Consider the following 27,434-nt stretch of genomic DNA (forward strand, 5'->3'; position numbering starts at 1 on the left):
TTCTGCGGTGCACCTTCTGTGTAAGCACCGCTGCCATTGCCGGCTCGAGTTCTGTCTCACTGTTGGGGCACCTTCTACAGTGCGCGGCCTTCTAGGTCAGCACCGCTGCCATTGCCGGCTTGGTTCTGATGTAAATTTGAGTTATTGTACAGTGTTGTGAAAATTACAAACTGCCTTGATTGCACTAGGGACTGAATACTGAATTGTTTATGTGAAGTGCGAGTTTACGTAAGTCGCATATTACGTAAATCGGGGCGTGTCTGTAATTGAATTTTATTAATGGTACAGACTGCCATAGTGTACTGGTGGTGGAAGGAAGGAAATATTTTGGTGATGAATGGGGTGCCAAACGGAACATTCAACAACTTCCATTTACTTTGTTCCTTTAACTCAATGAAACACCTCAAGGCATTTTGCAAGAGCATTATCAATCATTATCAAAAAAATAAAGAAAAGTTAGGACAGATGATCAAAAGCTTGGCCAAGTTGCAGGTTTCAAAGAGTTATTAAAGAGAGGCGGAGAAATTTATAAAGAAAATTCTGGATGAGCCAAAGGCAATGTCAACATCGTGGACTGATTAAAATGGGTTGATGAAAAAAATAGAACTAGAGAGCTAAAGATCTCTTGCAATGCAATGGGATTAAAGAGTTGAAAAAAATCACTGATGAAGCTAAAGATAAGGATGATAGTTTAATGATTAAAACATTGCTTAATGAGGAGTCAATGTAGAAGTCAGCAAGTACAGAAGCAAATGGTTTTAGCATTATATTTGCAGAGTCTAAAACAAATTATCCAGGCCAGCATCAGAATTGTCCAAGACTATTGTTAATAAAATCACGAGTGAGAGATCCTGCAGTAGATGTCTAAAGTCTTTCCCATACTTGGCAGCACATAATGGCCTCATTCTGTGTTGTTAATATTCTATGATTCAGTTTAAGTGATTCAATGATTTACTTGCAAGAGATTTATGCCAATGCATTTGTACATATTCAGAAATAATCAAGCAATTAATGGATAAGAATAGGTTAACTTAATATTAGGGAATTTGAAATAGAAAGCTATTAAGCCATAAAGCATGGAAGCAGGCCCTTCAGCCCAACATGTCCATGATGACTATATTTTATAACTGAGCTGGTCCAATTTGCCTGTGATTTGTCCATATCACTCTATATTGTTCTCATCCGTGAACCTGTCTAAATATATTTTAGACATTACCATTACATCTGCCTCTGCAGCTTTCTCTGGCAGCTTATGTCATATAAACATCACCCGCTATGTGAAGAAATTACCCCTCAGGTCCTTTTAAAATCTTTTTCCTCACCTTAAACCTATGTCTCTAGTTCTAGACTCCGCTACATTGGTAAAAAGACGGTGACTAATCATCTTATTTATTCCCGACATGATTTTGTATATCCCTGTAAGGTCACCAAGGAGAGTTCCCTGCAGCAGACCACAACAAGCCTCTGACTCCTTCCACCCAACCCAATTTCTAATGCAGTTATTGTTTTTTCGGCCCGAAACGTCGCCTATTTCCTTCGCTCCATAGATGCTGCTGCACCCGCTGAGTTTCCCCAGCAATTTTGTGTACCTTCTAATGCAGTTAGCTAGTTGGCTAGCTCACTCTGGATCCTTTGCCATCCTACCTTCCAGAGTAGCTTTCTATGTTAGATTCTAGTCAAGGGTCTTGCTAAAGTCCACAACAAAAACATCCACTACCCTACTCTTCTCAATTCCCTTGGTGACCATTCCGAAAAACTTTATCAACTTTCTGAGATGTGTTTTCATGCACAAAGCCCTGCTGAATAACGCTAATCAGTACTTGCTTATTCAAATGCTGGTAATTGCTTTTGCTCAGAATCATGTTCAGTACCTTATCTATGTTAGGCTCACTGACTTGTACTTCATTAGCCTGTCCTTGCAATCCTTTCTAAATAAATACAAAAGTAGCCACCCTCTAGACTTCCAGTTTAAGAAAGAACTGCAGATGCTGGAAAATTCGAAAGTAGACAAAAATGCTGGAGAAACTCGTCGGATGACGCAGCATCTATGGAGAGAAGGAATAGGCAACGTTTTGGGTCGAAAGAAGGGTCTCGGCCCGAAACGTCACATGTTCCTTCTCTCCATAGATGCTGCTTCACCCGTTGAGTTTCTCTAGCATTTTTGTCCACCCTCTAGTCTTCCAGTGAGACCCCATGACTAAAAATACAATATCTCTGCCAGAGCTCCAGCAATTTATTTTCCCTAGCTTCCCACAATGTCCGAGCATACACTTGGTCAGGCCCTGGGATGTATTCACCTTAATATGTTTTTAAAAAGTTAGCATTTCTTCTTTGTAATTCAGATATGGTCCCACACGTCACTACTTATTTCTTGCAGTTCCATTGCTTCGATGACCTTCTTCTCAGTGAATGAGTTTACTTTCATCAACACACATAAAATCACAGAGTGCAGAAAATGGCCTTTCAGCCCTCCACACCTGTGCCAATCATTGGACCCATCACTCCTAATCCCATTTACCTGCATTGGGACTATAGCCTTCAATCCTTTGGTGTATTAGGTCTTGTGGATGCTTCTTAAAACTTGTGAGAGTATCTGCTGTACTGTTCTTTGTTTAATGACACTTCTTTTTAGAAATGCCTTAAGTTTACCAACTTCATTTTAGCACGAATTAAGTTGTGGACCACACAACTTCTTCTTTAAATCATTACTTATTTCTTGTGTTCCTACTGCTAGGGCCAGAGATGTGCGATGTAACCTTTCACCTGAAGTTTTCATTTTTTGTTATTATCTATTACGCTTGGTTGTCCGGTGACCATCATGGAGGCTGGAGAGGAGGCAGGTAAAGTGTGGTGGATTTGCCCTGAGGCTCCAGCTCTAATAGGCATTGCCCTGTGGCGAATGGAAAATAACATGTTGTTCCTAGAATCAGATTAATTGGTTCATGCTGTGTGATGCATTATCCTTCAGCAGGGATCACTTTTCTTCACGATAATCAATACAAAACTACAAATGCTGGAAATCTAAAATCATAACAGAAAGTACTGCATATACTCAGTAGGTCAGGCTACATCAGTGCAGCCTGATCCGCTGAGTATTTTCAGTGCTTTCTGTTTTGTTCAATGTGGCAGTGAATTTTGTCTACCAACACGAGCAGAGGTGGAGTCTGTTTATTCCCAGTGTCACATTTCAGTTGCACACTAGGTGGGTTACAAAGCCTCTCATTGTTAGTGAGCAACCTGAGCACAGAATTATTTCCAATTTATGAATAACGTTTGCTCATATGGCTGGCATGATTTATTATCTCCATTAAGTGGTTCCGTTTTATAAAATGTGGCATCATTCAATAAGGTTTTAATTTAATGCGGCCAGCATTTAACGATTAAAAATTAAAGCTCTGGTCCTCAGTAGATTGGCAGATGGAGTTTTGTTACATTTAACTCCCGTTAAAACCAGGCAGGATCTCACTGTAGAGTGCATTGTGCTGCCCAATTTCCAACGCACAATGCCAATGGGGTGGACTCCAACAACTGGTAAAAGGCAATAAAGTTGTTCAGTTAAAGACGTCTGTGTGCCAGCTGTTAGTTTTCAGGTTTGCCCTGATTTTGACTGCTGGGGTTTGCTCAAGCAATGTCAATTAAATATTTATCTGTACATTTCAGGAGGAGGAGATGGGGATGTATCATTACTATTTGGAGCTGTCAGAGCTGTGGATAATTTTCAGGAGGCATTATTTAAAGTTCTGAACACTACACAGTGAAATGTTTAATTAACACTTTCACTTTGTCCTCATCGGATGCCAACAAATTGGTATTATGTAGGCGTACACCTACCATAATTGTGGGCATCTGAATGGGAAAGCTAATAGTTAGGCAATTAAATTCTTCCTTCAATAAATATAGCAGTATGAACTTTCACTGTGCGCTAAGCACAAGTTGTATACATATTATGTCTGAATGTGTGGGGATGTTATTAATATGTTTATTGATTATCTTCATAGTAGGGTCGTAGGATTAGATTCTGATTGATCCAATTGAGGGAATGTATGTTAACAAGATTGTCCTTCGATAAAGATGTAAACTTACCACTTCTCTGTGTTATCCTTCATACTAAATGTAAAAGGCAACTGACATGGGCAAGACTGTTACATGGTCCCTGCAGAACTCATTAATTAGCCTATGTCATCATCACCAGTCTGGCTAGGAAGAAAACGTTGTATTTGGTGCAAGGGTGAAGATCGAGATGAGAGCAAATTATATTAATGGGCCAGGCATCAAAGAGTGAAGAGAGGAAAACCAGAGATGGATAGGATTTAGAGTGCACTGCCAGGAGTGAGGTGGAGGGTGGACGGTGCAGAATTAGAGAGGGGAGAGGGCAGGGGATGGGCTGGTGATGGAGAAGTGAGAGGGGTGATAGAGAGTACGAGATTTTAAGGATACAGGCTAGAGGATTGGGGGGGGGGGGGTAGGGGGTGGAGGAGGATGGGGTATTTGAGGAGTGTTCAATGGTCAGAATGTTTACAATAGAGCAAGATTGAATAGAGCCATTTTAAAGGGAACTGGTAAAAAAAAATGCTTTGTAGTAGAAAGAGAATGAAGAATAATGCATACTGGATTATTCTTGAATGGGCCATGCATGAACTAATGTTGAATGACGCCTTGTCACACCGTAATATTGCACTCTTTTGTGATCAGTACATATTGACGAGCTAGCAGTTTGTTTGAAGAAAGCTCTAATATGGTGCCGTGTGTAGAAAGGAACTGCAGATGCTAGTTCACACCAAAGATAGACACAAAATGCTGGAGTAACTCAGCGGGACAGGCAAAATCTCTGGATAGAAGGAATGGGTGACGTTTCGGGTCGAGACCCATTCTTCAGACTGAAAGTCAGGGGAGAGGGACCCTGAGATAAGGAAGTGTAGGGTGTGACAATGAGAAATCAAAGGGGACAAAATCAAGGAAAATATAGAATAGATCATTGTTAGCTTGGGGAAGGTGACAACGAGGTATAGAAAGATAAAGTTTAAAAAGGCAGTCAAACTAGTTAGAGAACTAGGATGGGGTGGGGATGGAGTGAAATTATACCTATTGCTCTATGTCTGAGACCCCTGGCTCTCTACATCTCCCTCTTTCAAGTAGGTTCTCAAAACTTCGGTAAAGTTTCATGTCCACTCTCTTGATATCTTTATTGGTGGCTTTGTGTCAAACTGCTCTGAAATTGATTGATTGATTGATTGTTTTGATTGATTGATTGATTGATTGATTGATTGATTGATTGATTGATTGATTGATTGATTGATTGATTGATTGATTGATTGATTGATTGATTGATTCAAAGATATAGCATGGAAATAGGTAATTCAGCACACTGAGTCCACTCTCATTTCTCTGGGTGCTCTGGTTTCTTCCACATCCCAAAGACCATGCGGGTTTGCAGGTTAATTGTCTTCTGTAGATTTTTGCAAATTGTCCTCTGTAAATTTCCCCAAGTGTTTGGTTCTATGCTTTCACACTTTTTCCTCCACTCCATACATTATTGGGGCAATTTACAGAGGTCAATTAACCTACAAACCCGCATATCTTTGGGATGTGGGAGGAAACAGGAGCACCTGGAGGGAACACACGCAGATACAGGAAGAATGTGGAAACTCCACACAGACAGCACACGAGGTCAAGATTGAACCAGGGTCTCTGGCACTGTGTGGAAGCAACTCTATAATTGGTTTTTATGTTATTATGCCAACAGTCTCAGCGAATTCAAGTTTTTACTTTTGAGAGTGTGCATTGCATATTAAACATATTGAAAGCACATATCCAAAAATATAGTTGGCATCAAATATATCAGCACCAGATAGAGAAACAAGTCAGGTAGGAGAATTTTAAGCATTCTTACTGGACATCCATAAATGGAGTAATTGAGTGAGTTAAAGGTAAGAAATGGGAGTTAAGAGACCAGATTACATATTATGTTACAAATGCAAGTTAAATGATATTAGAAAAAGAAACCCAACAGTTAAAACAACACAGCAGTTTGTTCAGCAGTTAAACAAAAGCAAATGTACATTTATTTTTAATTAGCTTCAAAATTATGGTTTTATTTGGATCTGCCCTGGAGCAATAAAATCTCTGACACATACAAACCTTCTCAAACATTATTGCCTAATTACTAAACAGCAGGGTCGAACAAAACATTTAGATTTTATGCTCCCTTGAAGGGGATATTTTTGGCAGGGTTGTTGCCTGTGGCTGAATATTTGCATGTTTCCTTTCATTACCGATTCATCTGCTTCCAGACTCAGCAAGAAAACCTCTCACTCAATGTCCGCCATAAGCCTGGGAACCAGCAGTGTACCGTTGAGGTTGCCCATCACGTTGTTTAATTTGTCTAACTAATTGTTTATTTAGTGGCTATTTCGGCTGTCTTTTCTTCATAATTAAACATGCAATTACAGTGTCCATGAAACTTCTTGCGGACTACTAATTTTCGTTATGGGTGGGTAAAATGCACTACCTGATCCTGGCATGACATCAAGTTATGTAAGATAGATAGGTATCAAGCTAAATTCATCTATCTCTTCCTTTATTTGTCACAGTGTCTGAAATATTGCCTTATATTGCACAACAACACAAGAAAATAGTTGCGGAGGTAGACCACATGCCCTGCCCCTTCAAGCTTTCCCCTTCATCCAATATAATCACGGCTGATTTACATTGGTCTCAACTCCTCCTCTGCGCGAGAACCCCATGGCTCGCAATCCTTCCAAAATTGCGGATTCTGTGGTTTATCAAGGTGTATGGAACGAGCTGCCAGAGAAGGTAGTTGAGGTAGACAGGTTAGACAGTTACACGGAGAAGACAGGTTTGGAGGGGTATGGGCCAAACACAAGCAGGTTGGACTAGTGCAGCTGGGACATGTTAGCCAGTGTGGGCAAGTTGGGCCAAAGGGCCTGTTTCCATGTTGTATGACTATGACTATCACTCTATCTCTAGTGGCAGCATTATTAGTTGATAGAAATAACTAAAATAAAGATGGGTGCATAAAAAGGTTGGAATCAGGCAGGAACTTAGACTGATTCCTTTCACAGCAAATGCATCATGCCTCCAGACACACTCTCAAAATCAGCGAAAATGATGTTTGGAATCTGAACAGTGCAGGGAAGGATGGCATTTTTGGCTAGATATAGGACAACATTATTTAATAAGTGGTTAATTGGTAGAGCAAGATTGACACAGGGTCTTGACCTGAAATGATGACTTTCTTTTTGCTTCCACAGATGCTGCCTGACCTGATGAGTTCCTGTGGCAACTTGTTCTTTGCTCCAGATACCAGCATCCACAGTCTCTTGTGCCTCCTTGGCAAGTTTGCAATTGGGATCCATTTAATTTTGAGGGCCAGGTCTGAATACAATTTTGGAAGTTAGGTATATTCTCTCAGAGTATGTTCTGTTATAATTTACCGCATTTGGAAAGGTTGGCAATAATGGCGATGGCTGCCCTGGTGGGTCACCACGTTAAGCACACTTCTCAGTCGATGGCTTCCAGTAACTTGAATAAAAGATAAGCTGCTGGAAGAACTCAGCAGGCCAGGCAGCATCTGTGGAAGGAAAAGGACGGACAACATTTTGGATCTGGACATTTCTTCAAACTCACAGTGATTGGATTAGCAATGAAATACGGTGGTTGTTTTATCTTTCTGAGCTCCTGGACACGGCTTCAATAAATAACCTTCCCCTTAATTTGACCATAGAACTGAATTCATAAAAATCTGTATATAACAAATATTATTTCAACTTTTTAATAAAGCACAAATAATACTCAACCACGACCACTTGTATTGTATGATGTATGTCATGTTGTTTGCATTACCTTGCTGTACATAACTTGATTATAGTTTATATTACATAATATCTATGCAACAAAAGTATATATATATCTTAAAGCACTAGTCATGAGGACATGGAAGACCTTGGATGGCACAGTGGCACAGCGGTAGAGTTGCTGCCTCCATAAGCATCTCCCTTCTGAATGATGGCAGAGCCCAGATTGTGAGTGCAGTGGACATGGCCGAGGTTTCAGACCCAAATGACATTGCTGCTACAATGCAAAATTAACCAAAATAACTGTATTCAAAGGCAGGGTAAAGTGCATCAGACGTGACATCACCAAACCCCAGTAAAATGCAGGGTAGCGCAGGTGTAGAGCTGCTGCCTTACAGCGCCAGAGACCCGGGTTCAATCCTGCCTATGGGTGGTGACTGTACAGAATTTGTACAGTATGTTCTCCCCGTGACCTGCGTGGGCTTTCTCCGGGGGCTCCAGTTTACTCTCACACTCCAAAGACGTGCAGGTTTGTAGACAAATTGGCTTGATAAGATCGTAATATTTAGTGTGGGGGGGATCACTGGTCGGCGCATTCCTAGTTTCGCGCTGTTTCTTTAAACTAATCTAATAACTGGTCAGAGGCTCTGTATTCAGTAGCATGTGACTCAACCTGAAACTGAATGCAGCATAACACGGAATACGGCATGGGCAAGTTGGGCCGCATAGCTTTTTTCCGCATAGTATGACTCCATGAAGGGCCTGTCCCACTTACGTGTCCTTGGCATGCAAATTATGCGCCCTCGTGGTCGCGTTGAGGTGCACGGGCATCATATGGCTTTGTGGGACCGGTCCCACTTAGAAGCGTGGAGGGGTATGTAGTTGTGCGCGACATCGCGCAGGGCTCCGAAATTTTTGTAGTGAACGAAATCTTCGCGCCAACGGCCTGTCACGGAACTGACGGCCAAAGTGGGACAGGCCCAAGACCATGGCGCGATGCAACGTCTCACCTCCAACAGCAGCAGAAGCAGGCAAACGATCGCCGAACTCGGCCTGGGGTTCACGGCCGTTGCGGTAGGGATCCGCCCCCAATTCTACTCCCAGAGCGGGGCCAAGAAAATTGAAGATAGACACAAAATGCAGGAGTAACTCAGCGGGATCGGCAGCATCTCTGGAGAGAAGCAATGGGTGACATTTCGGATCAAGACCCTTCTTTTCAGACTGAAGAAGAGTCTCGAAACGTCACTCATTGCTTCTCTCCAGAGATGCTGCCAGTCCCGCTGAGTTACTCCAGCTTTGTGTCCATCTTCAAATGATGTCACGTGCTCCAGACAGCTGTGCAGTCGAATGAAGTTGCGCTTGACCTTCGCGGGACTGTAGCGGCTCAACGCGACCACGAGGTCGCATAATTTGCATGCCAAGGACACATAATCAGAGGACTTAGCAGAGACTGTGATCAGAGGAATTAGCAGGATGATTAGGGTGGGGGAGGGGCGGAGTTAGAGGGAATGCAAAGGCTGCCTGAAATTAGAGAAATCAAATATCATACCACTGGGTTGTAAACTGCCCAAACCAAATGTGAGGTGCTGTTCCTCCAATTTGCATGTGACCTCACTCTGACAATGGAGGAGGCCCAGGCCAGAAAGGTCAGTATGGGAATGGAAATGGGAGTTAAAGTGTTTGGCAACTGGGAGACTGCATAAATCAAGGAGGACTGAGTGCAGATGTCCAGCGAAACGATCGCCGAGTCGGCGTTTGGTCTCACCGTTATACCGGAATCCACATCGAGAACAACGGATACAGTAGATGAGGTTGGAGGAGGTGTGTGGATTGGGTTATTCCCTGTTTGTTTGGAGGAGGTCAGATTGGTAATTTGCATGAACTCAATATCATTCAGATCCAAGCGAACAGCTTCCTTGGACCTCATTTACTGTTCCTTCCTTCTGACCCTTGATTTTTACACACCACAGCTGCAGAGTATTTAATCTGCAAAATGCACCAAGGATTCCTCATTAGTTCAAGGACAGAGAGTATGGGACTCAAGCCATCTCGATGTGGGGAGAAACCTTAAGCCGGTGGCGTCCATTCCTCAATCAAAATTATGGACCCTCTTAATCATCAGCAGCGTGGGAGTGCCTTCAGAACAACCGGCACAGTGGTTCACAATACATTCTCAAGTACAATTAAGCATGGGTATTAAGTGCAGTCTTGCCTGTGATGTCCACATCCTTTGAAATAATAAAAATTACCCTTCATGTCTGCTCAAGGAGAAACACGAGGGAGTAAAAGTCATCGTGAAAAACAATTGTAACATATGCATGCTTTAGTTAAGCCTTTGAATATGTTTCCATAAATTGAAATAAGGGACCTGAATACATTGTTAAACAACAATATCATACATAAATCCCTGACAATGTTGCTGGATCTACAGTGCCATCTACCAGTTATAGAAAATAACACTCTGCCACCATCTCCTTTAAACAGAAGAGAAAATTCCCTAGACCGATAAATTCAAGATCAAATCATGATTATGAATAAATGCACCATTAACAATTTGTTTGTTTTAGAGACAATTCAATAAATTTTGTGTTTTTATCTCCAGACACGTGGTTTCTTGGAATTTTCCCATTTAATTATAGAGGTTTGCTTTCTGCACTGGAGTCATAGTTAAGGGCCTGTCCCTCTGACGCGACCTTTCAGTGACTGTCTTCGACCTTCAAGCTCGAGGACACTCACATTAAAAACCTCGAGCTGGATTGATCGTCAGTGATGAAACTGCGAGCCGGATCGACCAACGCATCGCAAAGGCAGGGGCCAGGGAAAGCGGGGGAGCGCAGCCTGAAATTTACACCCACGATGAACAGGAAGGTAAAAGATGGCTACACAGTGTACAGTAAGTCCTTTAGAGAGCGCGGGGTGTGTGGGGGGGGGGGGGGGGGGAGAGAGGGGGAAAGAAGGGGAGAGAAGGGGAGAGAAGCGGAGAGAAGGGGGGAGAAGGGGAGAGAAGGGGAGAGAACGAGTGGAGACACTTTTAAGAAGCCAGACAACTTATAATAAAGTTTAGCGGACATTTTACTTACCGGTCGGTTTTCCTTGGTCCTGAAAACTCCAATGAGCCAATTAAAATGCCCGGTCAGCGAAAGAGATTGCCTACGGCTGCCCTCAACTGCCTGTAACTACATAGCGACCCCACTCCACTGCACTACGAGTTCAAAAGAACCACGCCGACCAATTTTTACTTGCGGAAAATTTTTCAACATGCTGAAAAATTTTCCTCGACCAAACTGAGGCCGCGAGTATTCGGGAACTTCCCTAGCATGAAGGAAAGCTCCAGTGACCTCATAAGACCTCCTAGGACCACGTGTCGACCATGCTGCGAGTTTGAGTCGAGGGCAAACTCTTCTAAATTCGCAGATTAGGTCGCCGCAGTGGGGCTGCCCCTTTATATATATCAAAAACTAGCCTAGACTGAACATTGTGATGACTTTGAAAGAGAAGCAAGTGAGCAGAAGAAAAGTATTTCCAGTTACGACAAAGCAACCACTTGTATTTATATCTTCCAACTTTCTTTCTCCGACCACCAACATTCAATCTGAAGAAGTGTGCCAACCCAAAACGTCACCTATCCATGATCTCCAGCTGTTTAAACCGTTACTCCAGTACTTTGTGCCTTTACTTCAATTTCCTGTTGCAATATTTCTCAAGACAATTCACAAAATCGAACGCTGAGAGATATATTTCCCAGATTTCTTATTTTTTTTAATTTTGGCAAGCTGGTCCATCAGATCCATGATGGCTCTCAAAGCATTTCCATTAATCCCATACTCCATACCAATTTCCCTTGTAATCTATTCTTTGGTGCCTGCCCATTAACACAACACTGATTCTCCTAGGGCAGTGTTCTCCTATCATAGATACATAGACAATAGGTGCAGGAGTAGGCCATTCGGCCCTTCGAGCCAACAAGGCCATTCAATGTGATCATGGCTGATCATCCACAATCAGTGTCCCGTTCCTGCCTTCTCCCCATACCCCTTGATTCCGCTAGCCCTAAGAGCTTTATCCAACTATTTTTTGAATGCATCCAGTGAATTGGCCTCCACTGCCTTCTGCAGCAGAAAATTCCACAAATCTCAGTGTGAAAAAGGTTTTTCCTCATCTCAGTTCTAAATGGCCTACCCCTTATTCTTAAACTCTGGCCCGCAGCTCCTCCAACATTGGGAACATGTTTCCTGCATCATGGTGGGGAGCATCCTACAGCTGTGGACGGGGACCGCTTCAGGCCGGGTCTGGTGGGGGGGATGGGGGAGTGTCCTGCAGCTGGGGACGGGGAAGAGCCATGCGGGAGAGGGGGCATCACGGGGGAGGGGGGAGGAGCCAGCGCAGGGGACCAGAGGTGTAATGGCTGGAATTGGCAGAGCGATGGGGACTCACAGTGGGCGCTGGTCACTTGTCATTCTCCTCCACTGAGATCAGTCTCCACTTTCCGTTTGGTGACATCTCCAACTCCGGGCTGGGCTGGGTCTCCCTTGCTGGGCTGGGTTGAGTCTCCAGTGCTGGGCTGCTGCTTGGGGCGGGGCTGCTTGGGGCGAGGCTGGGCTGCTTCGGTTCCCGCCGAAAGTCCGGTTGGAAAACTCCACTGGCCACCCTCAGCTCCAGAAAGGTGTGATGGCGCAAGAAGGGGCGGGCCATCCCAAGGAGTGACAGGGGAAGAGACAAATCCATGAGGCACTGATGGTCAGGAGAAGAGATCGATCTGCGCACATGCAGTTTATACGATTTTTAAACCCGCAAAACCGGAAGATAACAAGATCAGAGTTTTAGTTATGTATAGACAAACTCCCCCAATTCCTCTTTCCACTACACCCCACCTAGACTCATACCTAATTCTCCCTTCCCCTTCCATTTCCAACTACATTCCTTCCCAACTCTTCAATCAATCCATTTCTCTCTCACCTTCTGTCTATTCATTTCTGGCCTTTGTCGAACCATCTGCCTATCAATACCCCTATCAATCTATCACCTGCCAGGCTTTGTCCTGCCCCTCCTTACTTCCAACTTTCTTCCCCTCCTACAATCAATCTGGAGAAGGGTCCTGACCTAAAATTCATCAGTCCATTTTCTCCAGAGATGCTACTGACCTGCAGAGTTACTCGAGCACTTTGTTTATTTTCTTTTGCCAGAGGAAGTGTTGAAGAAGATATAATAACATTTAAAAGACAGTTGGATCAGAAAGGTTCAGAGAGGTATTGGTTAAATGCAGGCAAATGTGACTAATGTAGAAGGCATCTTGGTCAACATGGACAAAATGGGTCAAAAACCCTGTTTCATTGCTCAATGACAGTTTTGAATGATGGGCAGATTTGGGGATTCTGGTGGCCTAATCTTGCTCAATTTTCTTGTATTCTCATGTGCACTTCAATGGGCAGAAATAGTAAGATTAAACGAGAATTTACCCGTTTGAAGTTTGATCTGTATTTTATGAGGAGTTACGATGAGGGATTACGTGAAGAACCCATCCAGCACGCATGCGCGACATACTTCAAAGCAGCGGTGTGGAATCACAGACAGACACAGTAATTGAAATAAATATAGTAAAGAAAAGGAGAGCTTAGTTACCAGTTTGATCTCTATTATTGAGGGTGGGAGCGGAGGGCACGTAATCCCTCATCATAACTCCTCATAAAATACAGATCAAACTTTAAACTGGTAAGTTCTCGTTTAATCTTACTATTTTACTTCGGAGTCACGTGAGTGACTACGTGAAGATTTTAAAGCTCTGTGATTTCAAACCGTGTAACAGTTCATACTTCACTCGCTGCCGAAGTCATTCGAGGGAGGAAGTATGTTATCGTAATCAACCATGAATCTGTTTGTAAAACAAAAATGGTGTTATCAACAATAACAAGACAAATGCTCCCCCGGGCTTAAATTGTATATTTGCAGATTCTAATATTATTTCTGCAACCGATACAGGTTCTACTAGCGGCGTGTTACAAAGTTTGGAACGTATACTCCCTAGACCACCCCGCTGTAGCCAGGAAGTGGTCCATAGGCATGTCCTTCCTCTTAATCACTGACGTGGAAGCTGCCATGGTGGAATAAGATTTATACACATTAGTATTTACTCCAGCAACTCCCAGTACCTGCTTGAGCCGCTAGAGGTAGTTTAGCTCGTCACCCGACCATGAGATTTCTTGTGGCTGACCCATAAGGTTTTTTCCTCTCCCTCGGGTATTTCTTATTGTGTCAATGTAGTTCATTAAGTGGGTCATGACACATAACCGTGGTTCAGGTGGGTATGCCCGGAATTCCATGACTGGACCTGATGTTCCTGGTCTGCTCTGTTTGGCCAGCCCCTGAACGGAAAATGTGACACTATCTGGTGTTATCACCATGTTGTCCAATCGCAGTAGAGGGAAGAAATGGGTCTTTGTGCTGAGGTAAGGCCGTCAGCATATCCATCTTCAGGGTAGGCTGTTCCAGGGTGAGTGACCTGGCTGGTGATCATCCCCTAAGGTACGTCAGGACCTCACTGACTTCCCAATTTGGGTATACCTAGTTCTGGGGAATGGGAATAGAATATACCTCTCCTGAATTTGATCACCAGTGGGTGGTACCCTTGCCCTGTTGTCGTGGTGCCTGAGTTGAGTAGGCTGACAGAGTACTTTTGGCTATATTGTTGGCGCAGTAGCTTTGTCCTTCATTGTGGTGAAGGCCTGCCAGGAACTCCAGTACAGGTTTTGTTGTAGTTGAGTGTAGTTCCTGAGTTTGAGCAGTTTCTTCCCAGGTATGTTCCCTAGTGGATATGCGACGGAATGCTGTCATCATGTTGATAGTGCTGTCTGATCCAGGCCCAGCAGTGGTCTTCCCAATTCTGTAATCCAGGGCCTTTCTTCCTGCAACCTAGTAGTTTATCGTGGCATGGATTTTTTATGCCTGGACTGGGTGGGTTGATACGCCTAGGCTATTGGGAATCATAGGGTTTTGATGACCATGTCGAGGACCATTGGGAACCATGACTGTGGGTTTAGTCCACTGTATTTTGCGTAGTACCCAACTGATGAGACCGTAGTACCTATTGATGAGGTAGAAAGAAGGGGAGAACACAGAGATTAGTTTCCCCCCCCCCCCCCCACATCAATACGCGGAAATGTATCCATGCTGCTGCCTTGAGTTGGTTTCATGCGACATACATTGGTACGTGGCGATTCAATTGGAATATAAGGTCATCGATATCTAGTGTCCATATTGCTTTGTAATCTCAGCAAATACTTTTGGTTTAAATGTTCGTTTACAGTATTTAGCTCACCTGATAGGTAAGTTACTGATGGTCAAACATGTTTGACGACATACGGTTACCAATTGTTAAATAAATTGTCACATAATATCGATTTTATTCCGCCCAAGTGGTTTGGTATATGCCACCACTGTGATGTTGTTAATTTATAAACGAACATGCAAAATGGTGCACTACTGAGCAATATGCTTGCCCAATAGTAAGTAAGTTTTATTTATATAGCATGTTTTAAGTCAACTCGCATTGACACCAAAGTGCTTTACAAAAATAGATAATACGTTTGCATACCATAAAAAAAGGTTAACAAATAAAGAAAATGGACTCAACACATATAGAGTTCTACACAAACATCCCCCCCCCCCCCCCCCTCCCTCACAGCAGAATCAAATTTCCACTGTGGGGAAAGGCACCAGAATGTTAAGTCCTCTTCCTCAGAAAACCCCCGAGGTCGGGCCATTTGTGGCCTTGCAGCCAGTCCGATGAATATACTCAATAGAACATACTCAATATTTCTAACTAGGTTTAATGCCCAGTGTCTATAGTGATGACAACTCCAGATTAGTCCATTTGCCACCATACTCTAGGTATGGGACATAGTTTGAACGCTAGTATCTCAGCTCATTGGAAAGGTACAATGTTCAGTAGCTGGTAATGCTGCTACTATCCCAATTACTTTTGCCACGTAGTTGATAGGTGGTTAAATGTTACCATAACTGATAGCATTAATGAATACCAGATAGACAATGTTGTGGATGGGTCAATGTAGATATCTGGATAATATGACAGAGCCCAGGCTAAAATAAGTTAGTAGCTAATGCAGCCGATATAGCTTTATCCAAGGATAGTCTGTCGTTAATATATAGACATGCCATGATGAAATATTCCTTATGTGTCAGGGCTGGTTTGAAATTCTGGAATAGCTTCGGCTCATATAAGCCAATACAATAATAAGTCAACTCAAATCAAGTCAAGTCAAGTTTATTTGTCACATACACATGCGAGATGTGCAGTGAATGAAAAATGGCAATGCTCGCCATGGTTGCCCCATCCAGGTAAATTGTGGTATTTCCGAAATCTTATATAAAAGGGTACTGAATAGTATGCATCTTTAAAGTCGATGTCTACCATAAAGTATCCTTGGAATCCATGGTAGTAGTTACAAATTCTATAAGTGGGTATACCTGGTGAAATACTCAAGTGGTTAATCAAGGAGTGGCCTACCCCCCAGGGACTGCCACAGGACCCACCCCAAGTACCCGAGGTACGAAACGGACAGGAGGGCGTACACAGCGACCAGCCCGGGTGCACACAACGCTCTGCCCCGGAACAGGCGACTGATCAACAAGTGCGGGGGACGAAGTAGCCAGAGGAGGAAGTATCCTAGACAGAGGCCGCCCTCGCTTACGGGGCAGCGCTACCAGCGCCGGCCGATCGATATCAATATGTGCTGGCTTCAACCGCGTAACTGAAACAGTCTCACGCCGACCCCCAATGTCCAGGACGAAAGTCGACGAGCCATGTTCCAAGACCCGGAAGGGACCTTCGTATGGCCGCTGCAGAAAAACAAACTGGAAGTCCTCCAAAGCAGAGGGAACGTGCGGACGGAAGGACCCATGACGAGAAGTGGGCACCGGCGCCAGCTTGCCCACCATCTGCCGAAGACTTTGCAGAGCGTCCGAAGGCTGCTCCACCTGGCCACGTGCCAGCGGGATGAACTCCCCAGGCACCGTTAACGGAGACCCATTCACCAACTCGGCGGAGGAGGAGGCCAAGTCCTCCTTGGGTGCGGTGCGTATCCCCAGCAAAACCCACGGTAGAGCGTCTACCCAGTCTGGGTCAGTGAGCCGCGCCCTCAGGGCACCCTTAAGCTGTCGGTGAAACCGCTCCACTAGGCCGTTCAACTGTGGGTGGTACGCCGTCGTGTGGTGCAGACGAACACCCAGGAGGCGTGCCATGGCTGACCACAGCTCTGACGTGAACTGAGGCCCCAGGTCGGAAGTTATGTCCAGTGGAACACTGAACCGGGCGATCCAGTGCACCAACAATGCTCGAGCACAGGTTCAGCGCAACAGCGTTATTATCCATCACGATGCGTGATGAACGACGTCGAGGTCACCAGTGTAGTGGCCTGGTCAAGGTCAGGAAAAGACCAGATGCCAAGCGGATTCAAAAGAAGCTTTTTAATTCCAACAGTCAGAGTACACACCACGACATCCTTGTCAGAACCCCTAGGGAGTGTCGTCAGGAAACCCCGTGGCAGACCAACGCCCCTGTCCCTCAATCGGCGAGGGGGATGATCCAAGGAGTGGCCTACCCCCCAGGGACCGCCACAGTGCGACATTCACCATCTTGGGGTTTTTTGGTACCAAAGGCTCATATGAGATTTCTTATGACCCCTGGTATATCCTTCCCAGTAGCTAGACCCTCATGTTTCTTAGTGGGAGGGTAGACCATTTGGGGTGCAAGCTGAACTGGTGGCAAGATATTAATTCTATTCCCCTTGAATATTATTTGGTATATAACTACCAAGAGTGATAGCTTCCCAACCAGGTGTGATTCCCCCCCCCTCTGTTAGTACAAACCCTTCACCTTTATGTGATGGTAGGAACCATACTTATCTGTCTTCACTGTTGTTTGATGGTGTGTTCATTTCTTCGGTTTCTGGTTCCTTGTCTGTAGGGATGGTATTGTTGGGGGTGGAGCATTTTCCATGGGGCCTGCTCAGGACCCTGGCCTGAAAGGGCTTACTGGGGGTTGGCATGCGAGCCCCGAGCTTTCACCAGTACTCTTAAGTAGACGCCTACTGGTGGACGCGTAGAGGCACTGCTGTCTGGTTTTGTGTGGTGCTCATTCCAGGCCCTGCCCTCTTGATGTCGAATTTTTGGATACTTCATCCAGTTTCTTAGGCTTGGTTTGATAACTTAGCTAGATAGCAGGATCTATGGTTGTGAGGTCGGCGTTCTCACAGTCCTGTAAATTTTTTAAGTTGAGGGCAGGTTTTATAACTTCCTGAGAAGTCACGGAGCATCTGTGAACAGTAGGATCAGGTGTTTTGCCATACTACCCTGCCCCTCTGGAATGAGCATGCGAAAATGATAGCCGACGTCAGGGATATCAAATGCAATTTAAGATAGTTGGTGTTTTTAAAAAGCTATGCTCAATGTACCCCCAATAACGGTGGGTAATTTGAGTAAATGCAATTTAGGGGAGGCATGATGAAACCAGCGCCTCATGACTACCTGTCTTGGAGAGGTTTTGAAAAGAACAGGTAGTAAACTGGCCGTCAGTTGAGACTGAAAAGGCCATCTCGCTAGTGGTGGAGCCACATAGCGGCCACACCCAGCAGGTCTTCCTGATCCTGTACCTCAAGCATACTCCCGATATTCTTCAGCCAGTGATCCCTCTTCTTGACCAGCCCAGCCCTGGTCGCCATCGATCCCTTGACAAGGGAGATGGCCAGTGCTGTAGTGCACTGGAGTGGGAGTGTTATGCTCCATTGGCGGACTTGCCCCTGCTCCTGAGGCAAGTCTCGCTGGAGTTTTTGGCTCCATGACCTTACTCTGGCTTGGAGAACAGACACTTACTTGTTCTCGTTTGAAGTGCTGATTCCATCTTCTGTGTCTGTCTCCAGCCCGAGGTTTGGTTGCTGGCTTTGCTGATAGAGGCTGTCTGCCATTTTCGGGCGGCATTTCAGCGGTTCTCGGGCGGCGAGTCTCCTTATCGGGAGATGCAGGGGTTACTGGCCGGTTTTGAATTTCCCTCCAGGCCGCTGCTGTTCGTCAGACAGCTGTTAGCGGACTGGGCATCGGCGCAGTACCCGTGTCTCCTCCTCCAGACTGATTGTGCCCACTCTCCTGCCAACATGAAACTGTTATAGAAACAGAGGGCCACCTAAGCCGAACCTCCGTACCATAGAGTTGACCTATTTAATGGGGTGGGTCTTGTCACATGCCAATGCCTTGTACAGTATAATCTAAAGATAAGTATGATTCAGATCACTATCACCAGATTCTTCCAATTGCTTTCCAAAACTGAATTAGATAGAGGAAATGTGGGAAGAAACAACTATATCTTGAAAATGGAAAAATCATGACAAAGATTTTAGAGATATAGATAGGGTAGACAGTCAGAACGTTTTTCCTAAGTGAGAAATATCAAATACCAGAGGGCATAGCTTTAAGGAGAGAGGGGCAAAGTTTAAAGCAGATGTGCAGGGAAAGTGTTTTTAATGGGAAATGGTGAGTGCCTGGAATACACTGCCGGGATGGTGGTGGACACAGATAAAATAGGGGCATTTAAGAGACTTATGAATAGGTACATGGATATGCGGGGAATGGGGGGGATATGGATTATTTGAGGGCAGGGTAAGGATTGGTCTTGGCATTATTTTTGACACAGAAGTAGTGGCCCAAAGGGTTTGTTTCTGTGCTGTTCTATGTTCTAAGATGTACAAGATGAGTTTATTTTCTAAACGGGAATTCACAAAATTACTTCTTGAAAACTGATTGTATTAACTTACTTCGCAAAATGGAGAGTAATATTGACAGACGGCTTAGGGGTTGTTCCTCCAGACATAATTTATTCAGACTCAATCTCAAACAATAGAAGTTTATAGTATTTTGACAAGATATTTTTATGTCTACAATTGAAGGTGAAAGATCCATTTAATGAAAAGAAAAAAAAAGAAATGTCTGCAACAAAATAATGAACTGAAAATATTTCAGTGAGGTTAATTATGGCCTGGCTTTGGCTGCAGCATTATGTGGGTAAAATACACATCATTATTCATGCTTGTATAAGGAGAGCTGGTAACACCTGTGTGTAGTACGCTGCATAGAAAACATCCCTCTAGTGTTCCGCATAAAATGATTAAGGCTTATGCTACATGCAATTCTGCTTGACACCTCTGAGGGCTTTCCACAGATTGCTGGAAACAATATGAGAATAAATGTATATCTCTCTCTATCCCCTCATCTCAATGCCTCCTACAAACTTACTTATACATGCACATGCACACAGATACACACACACAGATACACACACACACACACACACACACACACATACACACACACACACACACACACACACACACACACACACACACACACACACACACACACACACACACACACACACACACACACACAAACACACAAACACGCACACACACACACACACAGAAATACAAACAGAAGTTTTGGTTTTACCAAGCATTCATGCTCAGTGTTCATTGTTTTCTCTTCACCAAATATTGACACCACCAGCGTTGTAATTTTCCTCTGATGCTCAAAATGCCCATGCATATGCATGTACCATTCATGGATGTGGTTGGCATAACGTATTAGCTCTGATCTTAATGGATTCCTTTAAATAGAAGCTGTGCCAGTATGATCAAGGGTTTCTATATCAACGGATATTGCTAGCTTGAGTACAAAATTAGCCAATATTAAATAGAGCATTATATTAGCTGAGTTGTGCAACCCTGTTCCCTGAGTTGGGGAAAGCGGCAGATTCCAAACTCGTCTATAGCCCTGATTATAAACTGTCAGCTAACATTAGAATCATCAAAATAAATTTTGCACAACCATGTTTCAGATGGGGCATTAAAAGTGGTGCTGAGGAAGAGGATTTCTTGGAATGTATGCGGGATAGTTTTCTAAACCAACATGTAGAGGAACCAATGAGAGAGCAGGCCATTCTAGACTGGGTATTGAGCAATGAGGAAGGGTTAGTTAGCAGTCTTGTTGTACGTGGCCCCTTGGGCAAGAGTGACCATAATATGTTTGAGTTCTTCATTAGGATGGAGAGTTACATCATTAATTCAGAAACAAGGGTCCTGAACTTAAAGAAAGGTAACTTTGAGGTATGAGACGTGAATTGGCCAAGATAGACTGGCAAATGATTCTTAAAGGTGGATATGCAATGGAAGGCATTTAAAGACTGCATGGATGAACTACAACAATTGTTCATCCCAGTTTCAAAATAATAAATCAGGGAAGGTAGTACATCTGTGGATAACAAGGGAAATCAGGGATAGTATCAAAACAAAAGATGCAGCATACAAATTAGTTAGAAAAAGCAGCCCACCAGGGGACTGGAGAAATTCAGAGTCCAGCAGAGGAGGGCAAAGGGCTTAATTAGGAAAGGGAAAATAGATTATGAAAGAAAACTGGCAGGGAACATAAAAACTGATTGCAAATGTTTTTATAGATATGTGAAGAGAAAAAGATTAGTTGAAACAAATGTAGGTCCCTTGCAGTCAGAAACAGGGGAATTGATCATGGGGAACAAGGACATGGCAGACCAATTGAATAACTACTTTGGTTCTGTCTTCACTAAGGAAGACATAAATAATCTGCCGGAAATAGCAGGGGACCGGTGGTCAAATGAGTGAACTGAGTGAGATCCAGGTTGGTCGGGAAGTGGTGTTAGGTAAATTGAATGGATTAAAGGCCGATAAATCCCCAGAGCCAGATAGGCTGCATCCCAGAGTACTTAAGGAAGTAGCCCCAGAAATAGTGGATGCATTGGTGATAATTTTTCAAAACTCTTTAGATTCTGGAGTGGAGAATACTACATTCAATGTCCCCAGTTACTGAGGATTGGAGGGTAGCTAGTGTAACCCCACTTTTTAAAAAGGGAGGGAGAGAGTAAATGGGGAATTACAGACCAGCTAGTCTAACATCGGTAGTGGGGAAAATGCTAGAGTCAGTTATTAAAGATGGGATAGCAGCACATTTGAAAAGTGGTAAAATCATTGGACAAACTCAGCATGGATTTATGAAAGGTAAATCATGTCTGACAAATCTTATAGAATTTTTCGAGGATGTAACTAGTAGAGTGCATAAAGGAGAACCAGTGGATGTGTTATATCTGGACTTTCAGAAGGCTTTCGACAAGGTCCCACATAAGAGATTGGTATGCAAACTTAAAGCACACGGTATTGGGGGTTCAGTATTGAAGTGGATAGAGAACTGGCTGGCAGACAGGAAGCAAAGAGTAGGAGTAAACGGGTCCTTTTCAGAATGGCAGGCAGTGACGAGTGGGGTACCACAAGGCTCAGTGCTGGGACCCAAGCTATTTACAATATATATTAATGATTTGGACGAGGGAATTGAATGCAACATCTCCAAGTTTGCGGATGACACGAAGCTGGGGGGCAGTGTTAGCTGTGAGGAGGATGCTAGGAGGCTGCAAGGTGACTTGGATAGGTTGGGTGAGTGGGCAACTGCATGGCAGATGCAGTATAATGTGGATAAATGTGAGGTTATCCACTTTGGTGGGAAGAACAGGAAAGTAGACTGTTATCTGAATGGTGGCCGATTAGGAAAAGGGGAGATGCAACGAGACCTGGGTGTCATGGTACACCAGTCATTGAAAGTAGGCATGCAGGTGCAGCAGGCAGTGAAGAAAGCGAATGGTATGTTAGCATTCATAGCAAAAGGATTTGAGTAAAGGAGCAGGGAGGTTCTACTGCAGTTGTACAGGGCCTTGGTGAGTCTACACCTTGGGTATTGTGTACGGTTTTGGTCTCCTAATCTGAGGAAAGACATTTGTGCCATAGAGGGAGTACAGAGAAGGTTCACCTGACTGATTCCTGGGATGGCAGGACTTTCATATGAAGAAAGACTGGATAGACTTGGCTTGTACTCGCTAGAATTTAGAAGATTGAGGGGGGATCTTATAGAAACGTACAAAATTCTTAAGGGATTGGACAGGCTAGATGCAGGAAGATTGTTCCCGATGTTGGGGAAGTCCAGAACAAGGGGTCACAGTTGAAGGATATGGGGGAAGTCTTTTTGGACCGAGATGAGAAATACATTTTTCACACAGAGAGTGGTGAACCTGTGTAATTCTCTGCCACAGAAGGTAGATGAGGCCAGTTCATTGGCTATATTTAAGAGGGATGTGATGTGGCCCGTGTGGCTAAAGGGATCAGGGGGTATGGAGAGAAGGCAGGTACAGGATACTGAGTTGGATGATCAGCCATGATCATATTGAATGGCGGTGCAGGCTCGAAGGGCCGAATGGTCGAATGGCCTACTCCTGCACCTATTTTCTATGTTTCTATGTTTCTATGATTGTTCAGGTTGATGGGAAAATACCTTATGGAGTCTTGGAAGACAGAACACCAGGAAAGTGGTGGAATTGTAGAAAAGAGCTGTAAAAGTAATTCTTTATCTGAAAATCAATTTATACCCTACAGATGCTGGGAATATAAAGCAAATGTTAAATGCTTGAAATACCCAGCAGGACAGACCATACTGTATTTGTGGGAAGAGAAACAGAATCAAGGTGTCAGCACAAAAACCCTTTGTCCGACAGGTCCACGGAAACACTGGCTTTATGTCTCTTCCCACAGATGTCACCTGACCTGCTGAATATTTCCAGCATTTTCTATTTTTGGTTCAATGCTTTATCTGCCCTGGTCAATATTAAGCTTCCAACCAGCAGTCATTAAAGACAAATTAACTTGCCTTCTATTTTATTTTTATTTGAGAAGTTTAGCTGAGTTCAAAATGTTGCCAATCTACAAAACCATATGGTCATTGTGACATAGAACACACAGGTATTACTGCGCAGGTACAGTTGACGGGCACGCCGTGGAAAAGGGATTTATTAAAGCTTAAAATGTGAATAACTCTTAAAATACAACAACAATTTAAATGTTAAAGATGACATTTATTCAGTTCATTTCTTTCTTGTTGCATCTCTTGTTGTGTTCTGCTGCTCACTGCGTCTTGATGTCTCTTTGCTGTTGATGGGAAAAAAAGACACACAATTTTAATATAGATACATTAATGAATGGTCAAACATTAATGAAGAAAATCTGAGAATTTACCTCAGAAGTCATCATTCAACCAAGCACGCGTTTAATGACAGCATTCTTGGTTGATGTTCCATCCTTCAGGAAAATATTGACATTTTCCTTCACCTTTCCTCGGCTAAGAGGCAGATACAGTTGTCCATGCTGAAATACCTGTTTCTCGAGGTGCATCAACACTTTCTCCATGGTTTGTCCTTGTGCTTCATGGATCGTTATAGCAAAACTTGACTGAATGAGGAATTGGCTCTGCTGAAGGGGAATGTCTTTACCTTCTGTCAAATTGAGCGTTATCCTAGGAATGAGAACATTGTCATCTTTGAAGGCTCCCATGTTGATTCTTGAAACAATGAGATAATTATGTAGCTCTTCCACAATCATCCTCATTCCATTGCAAAGGTTTGGGGGTTGCAGGTTTCTGATTAACATGATCAGAGATCCTTTTTTCAACTCCAATTTGTGTGGTGGTGATCCAGAGATGTCGAGTGAATCGAGGAATTCTGTTGGGAAGCATTAGTTCCCTCAGTGACAGCATTTAAAGAAAAGTACTACTTAATGATTCCAGGGAAGCATCTGATACATGGAGAATTGGTGCTGCTCATCGTATTGTTGTGCGAAACCAAGATACAATTGTCGTAGAATAATTCTGGAGGATGAAAAGTTTCCACAAGCAGGATTTCTTGCTGCAGGAATTTTCAACATCAGCATAATTTCCCCTTTTCACTACAGGGAGAAGTTGTCAAAAAGCGCCACAACAAATGGTACGAATGCCACCAAAAGGCTTAGTGTTGGTGCATACATCTTGAAGAGTTCTGACCATCGCTTTAAAGCTCTCCCTCCTAAACATTGGGCATTCATTCCCAACGATGCGTTTCACTTGCCTCATCAAAAGCAGAATGTATCCTCGGTCACTTGGATGGGTATCTTGAATCGAGAATGCGCAATTCTTCCATCAGGCATTAATTTAGCTGGTATCCCAGAGGATGCGACATCACCTTGACCTCTGACTTTGGAGAGGATCAAATTGGTGATAAATGTTTTTCCTATTCCTCCTAGTGAATCAATGAAAAACATTGAAGGAAGCTTCCTTTTCAAGCAGTTGCGCACCTGGTCATACACTGCTCTCTGCTTAGCATTCAGCAGAGGCTCATTCTCCTGAACAAATTGCTGTTGTTCAGTTCTATTGTATTGGAATTCCTGCAGCAATTCTGGATTGTCATCATCAAGGTGCATCCTTCCATTTCTTGGTCGTGGCAAATAAAAGCATTCCATTGTTTTGTTGTAATTCTCAAGCTTGTCTTGAATATACAACAGAGCCTGATCATTATGCTTCTCATCAATCATGATATTAGGATGGATGGATGGATGGATGGATGGATGGATGGATGGATGGATGGATGGATGGATGGATGGATGGATGGATGGATGGATGGATGGATGGATGGATGGATGGATGGATGGATGGATGGATGGATGGATGGATGGATGGATGCATAGATAGGATGAATGTAATACCTAAGTAAAAGGGCTATTGATTATTAGCTGGTTTCTAATGTTTACTCAAGGTGTGACACTTAACTTCATTAATTTGACGGATAATAGATATTCCACTGTATTTGATCTTGACATGATGTAAATCTTTGAACTCAAGCCTGTTTACCCTGTAAATAATTACTTTAACTATTCTTGAGGAGGAAATATGCTTGAAAGCAATTTAATATTTCTACTTGGAATAAACCAACAAATCAAGAAACACTCTTGCCTTTATTTACTTCTGTTTTCAAGATCTGTCCTTAGATTGCTATTGTGTGCAAATGTAGAGCAGTTGTGATTTAGCCTTAGCAAATAATACAGTCAGATTATAACATTCCACCAAGAGGATTTATTTGCAATACAATGAGATCTGTTCTCACTCTAACTTACAGCATTCTGCGCTTATTATTTTTCCAGGCATTGCCAAATAATTTATTCGGTATGAAAAACAAACAACTGCACGTAATGGGGTACTGATATTAAACAGAACATTTTGGAAATACTCAATGTAAGGCAATATCTGAAGAGAGAGATTAACAGAATTAATGTTTTGAGTCGATAACTTTGTCAGTTTAGTTGTACTTTCAGATTCCAGCTTAACCCTTCTCACTTACCTCTTATTATGGATACAAATATAACTGTACAACTATACAAATATACTGAGTATGGCTTGTTTCTTCACCTTCAGTCTTTGACCTGTTTTTCCAGTTAGTGGAAAATGTCTGATCTAAAGCTGTACCAAATATTCTGGACTCTATCCTTAAGTTGTCAAATGGATCTCCTCAGCAACTTTGGTGTGGTTTACGCTCATTAAGTGTTATTGAAGATCACTGGGACTCTTCTTTAATGACAGCATCAAAAGTCAATAGACAAATAGACAATAGACAATAGGTGCAGGAATAGGCCATTCGGCCCATCGAGCCAGCACCGCCATTCAATGTGATCATGGCTGATCATCCCCAATCAGTACCCCGTTCCTGCCTTCTCCCCATATACCCTGACTCCGCTATTTTTCAGAGCCCTATCTAGCTCTCTCTTGAAAGCATCCAGAGAACCTGCCTCCACCGCCCTCTGAGGCAGAGAATTCCACAGACTCACCACTCTCTGTGAGAAAAAGTGTTTCCTCGTCTCCGTTCTAAATGGCTTTCTCCTTATTCTTAAACAGTGGCCCCTGGTTCTGGACCCCCCCAACATCGGGAACATGTTTCCTGCCTCTAGCATGTCCAAACCCTTAACAATCTTATATGTTTCAATGAGATCACCTCTCATCTTTCTAAACTCCAGAGTGTACAAGCCCCGCTGCTCCATTCTCTCAGTCCTCTTGTATTATGTCCATTATCTGGAAGAAAATCTAACATATTATTCAGAATGGTGTGACTCTTTGTTAACCTATATACAACACTGGTAATCTACCATGTTACCTTGCTAACCATCAGATTTGGGCCCTCCCACAGATAATAACGTCTTTAATTTAGGTGGCACCTTTGATGGAAATAAAGCAAAGATTAGTACCAATCCATCCAATCCATCCATATTAGGCTGTGTAAAGAATGCTTGATTGGAGGGGTTGGCAGAGAATTGACGGGTTAGCAGAGATTGGAGGGGTTGGCTTAGTTTATTGAAAAACATGCTTACTGCTTGAAAATGGATCCGCTGAACACAGTGACAATGAGCAGCTTATGAGCTCAGTGTTACAACTGGTAAGAGCCTATACAGAACTGCTAACAATGATCCCTTCAGTGGTGTGTGAGTGCTTGATATGTCCTAATCACCCTAGGTAGATAAGGAAGCTTGTTTTTCAGTAATGTGTTGTGTGTGAAAGTTCTTAGTTCAATGTCCAGTGTCCTTTATTTGTTAGTTATGTTCAGTTTTTAGTTGTAATTCCATAGTTTTATTGTTTTGTTAGTTTTGATATGTTCAGTTTTTAGTTAAAGTCTGCAGATATGTTAATGCTGTGCTC

The 27,434-nt window shown here is 43.3% G+C and overlaps 1 long non-coding RNA gene across 1 annotated transcript; it reads left to right on the forward strand.

Annotated features, from left to right (window-relative positions):
• Positions 1 to 15,637: 15,637 nt before the first annotated feature.
• LOC116971741 lies at positions 15,638 to 27,429 on the forward strand. Its single transcript, XR_004411602.1, has 3 exons — positions 15,638 to 15,648; positions 17,114 to 17,117; positions 27,396 to 27,429. It is a non-coding gene; the product is annotated as an uncharacterized LOC116971741 (long non-coding RNA).
• The last annotated feature ends 5 nt before the right edge of the window (positions 27,430 to 27,434 follow it).

The sequence above is a fragment of the Amblyraja radiata genome, chromosome 4 (genome assembly GCF_010909765.2).
Source record: "Amblyraja radiata isolate CabotCenter1 chromosome 4, sAmbRad1.1.pri, whole genome shotgun sequence".
Taxonomy (NCBI): Eukaryota; Metazoa; Chordata; class Chondrichthyes; order Rajiformes; family Rajidae; genus Amblyraja; species Amblyraja radiata.